The 5,543-nt window shown below is 42.2% G+C and overlaps 1 long non-coding RNA gene across 1 annotated transcript in view; it reads right to left on the bottom strand.

Annotated features, from left to right (window-relative positions):
- Nucleotides 1-1,077: 1,077 nt before the first annotated feature.
- The window catches only part of LOC112073126 (uncharacterized), a 21,889-nt gene continuing 17,423 nt past the window's right edge, over nt 1,078-5,543 (bottom strand). Inside the window, exons 2-3 of the long non-coding RNA XR_011476461.1 lie at nt 1,496-2,015; nt 1,078-1,338 (exon numbers count right to left, since the gene is read on the bottom strand). This is a non-coding gene — a long non-coding RNA (uncharacterized lncRNA). The remainder of the gene's footprint in view (nt 1,339-1,495; nt 2,016-5,543) is intronic.

Here is a 5,543-nt window from a genome sequence, read left to right as displayed (position 1 = left end):
TGCTTTTCGGACCGTCCCCAATTCAATGTAATTGGAGCAGAGTTGTGTGTGATATTTTACATGCGTGTCGTCATCGCTTGGTTTGTGGGCGGGACAAAATACAAGGTATGCACGATGGTGCAGCGCTCACGAGCTGCGTTTGCGGTTCATTGCTAGAGATTACATACTGACAGAGGAGAGGAGGAGTGTAGAAGAGAGTGCATAGAACTAGAATCAGGACTCCCAGCAGAGACTATCTCTCAGCCTCCGGGGACAGTGGAGATAACATTACAATAAATAGTAGTTGCATAAATGAGGTCTTACATTGAATCCTGGACATCAATAGGTCAATGCCCAGTATTGTATAAATGAGAGGAATTGTGTTTACAATGGTCTGTCATTGCGACAAGGAGGCAATTTCAGAAACCTGTCACACACATACAACACGCTAGACAGATGTGTAGAGAGTAGGGCTGGGGCCGATATGGCAAACAATTCATCATAGCTGCATTACCATTCATCACGTAAGCGGCTTGTGGCGATATGGCCAAATTCATCACATAGGGCTGATAGGCATAATCAGGTGGGCTGGGCGATATGGCCAAAATATCATCACAGTGGCTGGGCGATATGGCCAAAATAGTCATCCAGTAGGGCTGGGCGATAGGGCCCAAATACATACAGTTAGGGCTGGGCGATTATGGCCAAGAATTCATCACAGTAGGGCTGGTGATATGGCGAAAATATCATCACAGTAGGGCTGGGTGATAGCTGGCCAAATATCATCACAGTAGGTCGGGCGATTATGGCCAAAAAATCATCACAGTAGGGCTGGGCGATATGGCCAAAATAATCATTCAAGTAGGGCTGGAATGGTTCACAAACACACGTTCGGTTCAATGCATTTGTATTTAGATTTTCCATGTTTATAATAGTAGGCCAAAGCGTAAAGCTTGAATTCCCAGGACGCATGACGGAAACAAAGGAACAAACAAAAACAGCAGTGTGCCTGCCTTATACATTGAAATAAAACAGTCATGTAAAACAGAACTTCAACAGGGTCCAGCAGCAATATATCAACTTAAGTCAGTTACCTTGCTAACATGACAACATGATGGTTTATTAACTCTTTGGTCTTCCACCATGTAAGTGGATCAGCATCCAGGGGATACAGTCCACTTCCCTGTATGAGGTCACCTCCTCCTCTATGACCTTGACCTTTGACTTGGTTCCCTGCTCCTGGGTCGTGAACAACTCCCCTAAAAGCTCAGCCATGGCAGACTTCTTTTCTGGAGGAGAACCCMTGTCGTCTGCCGTCTCTGGAGAGGGGTTGGCTCCTGTGGTATCTGTGGCTTGACCCTGCAGAATTAAATTATATGAAAATTACTATCTCTGAAGTGGCTTTAAAAATATGATTTGTTGTTAGAAATATATCACACTTATGACAATTACGACTTTATTAATTAGTGATTTAACAATTAATTATAATGTCACATGAACAAAATAAATACAGTACCTGTTGGTATATTGGTCACCATCTCTGCTGTGAGTTCATTGTAGACTCTCTGACGAGCAGCAGCATCCAGGTGCAGCAGGGACTTGAACCGGGGGGTCCAAAGCGGTGCTCTTGTGTAAGAAGTCTTGGACACCAGGGTCAGCATATCTAGGCTCCAGGTTAACTCTGATAGCAGTGTTGACATCCCTTACTGTGGGTTCATCGTCATCAGATGCCACCATTGTTTTCAGGATCATTGTTTTCATAGGCAGGACCATGGAAACTGATGGAATGCTCTCAGTGCAGATCAGTGTTGTGACTGTTGACAGGTCTGCACACTTTGACAACTTCCTCTGCTAGTCTTATGTCATTTTCAGACAAAGGCACAATATGTTTGACATTCTTCCTCACAGCTTGATCAGTCAGGTTAAAATACACCACAACTTTCTGCTCAAGGTGTCTCTCAACCATGTCATGGCTTGAAATCCATCTAGTCTTGGATTAGTTTGTGGTTTGGCAGCTCCAGCATCTCCTGTTTTGTCTTGAAAACATGTGCAGCAGTTACGCTTTGATTAAAGAAGGACACCACCTTCCTGATCTATTATTAGAGAAGGACACCACCTTCCTGATCTGTTATTAGAGAAGGACACCACCTTCCTGATCTATTATTAGAGAAGGACACCACCTTCCTGATCTATAGAAGGACCACCTCTGACTATTATTAGAGAAGGACACAACTTCCTGATTCTATTTATTAGAGAAGGACACCACCCTTCCTGATTCTGTTATTAGAGAAGGACACCACCTTCACTGATCTTTATTAGAGAAGGACACAACCTTCCTGATCTCGTATCTAGAGAAGGACCCACTTCCTGATCTATTTATTAGAGAAGGACACCACCTTCCTGATCTTATATAGAGAAGGAACCACCTTCCTGATCTATTATTAAGAAGAAACACACTTCCTACAATAAGAAAGAACACGTTCCTGATCTCTTATTAGAGAAGGACACCAACCTTCCCTGATCGATTATTAGAGAAGTGACCACCTTCCTGATCTATTTATAGAGAACGGACACCACCTTCCTGATCGTAATATAGAGAAGACACCACCTTCCTGATGCTATTATTAGAGAAGGACACCATCCTCTGATCTTTAATGAAAGAAGGACAGCCCACCTTTCCTGATCTGTTATTAGAGAAGGACACCACCTTCCTGATCTGTTATTAGAGAAGGCCACACCACCTTCCTGATCTTTAATGAAAGAAGGACACCACCTTCCTGATCTATTATTAGAGGGAGAAGGACACCACCTTCCTGATCTGTATTAGAGAAGGACAACCACCTTTCCTGATCTTGTTATTAGAGAAGGACACCACCTTCCTGATCATGTTATTAGAGAAGGAGACCACCTTCCTGATCTGTTATTAGAGAAGGACACCACCTCCTGATCTTGTTTATTTAGGAAGGACCCACCTTCCTGATCTTTATTAGAGAGACACCACCTTCCTGATCTGTTATTAGAGAAGGACACCACCTTCCTGATTATGTAGGAGAAGGAAAACACCACCTTCCTGATCTATTATTAAGAGAAGGAGAAGGACACCACCTTCCTGATCTGTTATTAGAGAAGGAACCCACCTTCCTGATCTATTTATTAGAGTAAGGACACCACCTTCTGATCTGTAATGAAGAAGAACCACCTTCCTGATCTATTATTAGAGAAGGACACCACCTTCCTGATCTATTATTAGAGAAGGACACACACCTTCCTGATCTGTAAGAAGAAGGACACCACCTTCCTGATCTATTTAATGAAAGAAGGACACCACCTTCCTGATCTATTATTAGAGAAGGACAACCACCTTCCTGATCTTTTAATGAAGAGACACCACCTTCCTGATCTATATTAAGAGAAGGACACCCCTTCCTGATCTATTATTAGAGAAGGACACCACCTTCCTGATCTTTAATGAAGAAGGACACCACCTTCCTGATCTTATTATTAAGAAGGACACCACCTGTCCTGATCTATTATTTGAGAAGGAACCACCTTCCTGATCTATTATTAGAGAAGGACAACCACTTCCTGATCTAATTTTAGCAGAGGACACCACCTTCCCTGATCTATTATTATGAAGAAGGACCACCACTTCTGTCTTTATGAAAGAAAACACCCTTCCTGATCTATTAATTAAGAAGGACACCACCTTCCTGAATCTATTTTAGAAAGGACACACAGAACCGGACACCACCTTCCTGATCTATTATTGAGAAGGCAACACCACCGTTCCTGATCTATTATTTAGAGAAGGACAAACCACCGTTCCTGATTCTATTATTAGAGAAGGACACAACACCTTCCCTGACTCTATTATTAGAGAAGGACACCACCCTGTCTTGATCTATTATTAGAGAAGGACACCACTTCCTGATCTATTATTAGAGAAGGACCACCACCCTTCTGATCTATTATTAGAGAAGGACACCACCTTCCTGATCTATTATTAGAGAAGGACACAACAACCTTCCTGATCTATTATTAGAGAAGGACACACCCGCTTCTGATCTATTATTAGAGAAGGACCACCACCTTCCTGATCTATTATTAGAGAAGGACACACCTATCCTGATCTTTATATGAAAGAAGGAGCAAACCACCTTCCTGATCTATTATTGAGAAGGACAAACCACCTTCCTGATCTATTATTAGAGAAGGCAACCCACCTTCCTGATCTATTATTAGAGAGGACAACACCTTCCTGATCTATTATTAGAGAAGGACACCACCTTCCTGATCTATTATTAGAGGAAGGAAACCACCTTCCTGATCTATTATTAGAGAAGGACACCACCTTCTCTGATCTATTATTAGAGAAGGACACCACCTTCCTGATCTATTATTAGAGAAGGACACCACCTTCCTGATCTATTATTAGAGAAGGACACCACTTCCTGATCTATTTTAGAGAAGGCCACGACCCATCTATTTGAGAGGACACCACACTTCCTGATCTATTATTAGAGAAGGACACCACCTTCTGATCTTTAAATGAAAGAAGGACCCTCACTTCCTGATCTATTATTAGAGAAGGGACACCCTTCCTGATCTATTATTAGAGAGGACACCACCTTCCTGATCTATTATTAGAGAAGGACACCACCTTCTGATCTGTTATTAGTGAAAGGGACACACCACCTTCCTGATCTATTATTAGAGAAGACACCACCTTCCTGATCTATTATTAGAGAGGACACCACCTTCCTGATCTTTTATTGAAGAAGGACCACCTTCCTGATCTGTTATTAGAGAAGGACACCACCTTCCTGATCTTGTTATTAGAGAAGGACACCTTCCTTCATTGCTTGATCTGTTATTAGAGAAGGAACACCACCTTCCTGATCTGTTATTAGAGAAGGACAACCACTTCCTGATCTATTATTAGAAGAAGGACACCACCTTCCTGATCTGATTATTAGAGAAGACACCACCTTCCTGATCTGTTATTAGAGAAGGACACCACTTCCTGATCTGTTATTAGAGAAGGACACCACCTTCCTGATCTGTTATTAGAGAAGGACACCACCTTCCTGATCTTTATTAGAGAAGGACACCACCTTCCTGATCTATTATTAGAGAAGGACACCACCTTCCTGATCTATTATTAGAGAAGGACACCACCTTCCTGATCTGTTATTAGAGAAGGACACCACCTTCCTGATCTATTATTAAGAAGGACACCACCTTCCTGATCTATTTATTGAGAAGGACACCTTCCTGATGTGTTATTAGAGAAGGACACCACCTTCCTGATCTGTTATTAGAGAAGGACACACCTTCCTGATCTATTATTAGAGAAGGAACATCACCACCTTCCTGATCTATTATTAGAGAGAGGACACCACCTTCCTGATCTGTTATTAGAGAAGGACACCACCTTCCTCTGATCTAATTATTAGAGAAGGACACCACCTTCCTGATCTATTATTTGAGAAGGACACCACCCACCTTCCTGATCTATTATATGAAAGAGGGACACCATTCCTGACCTAACAATGAGAAAGACA

This window comes from Salvelinus sp. IW2-2015, unplaced genomic scaffold, assembly GCF_002910315.2.
Source record: "Salvelinus sp. IW2-2015 unplaced genomic scaffold, ASM291031v2 Un_scaffold2157, whole genome shotgun sequence".
NCBI classification, from domain to species: Eukaryota; Metazoa; Chordata; class Actinopteri; order Salmoniformes; family Salmonidae; genus Salvelinus; species Salvelinus sp. IW2-2015.
Note: the sequence above shows the minus strand (reverse complement) of the source record. Positions and strands in the feature narration are given on the sequence as shown.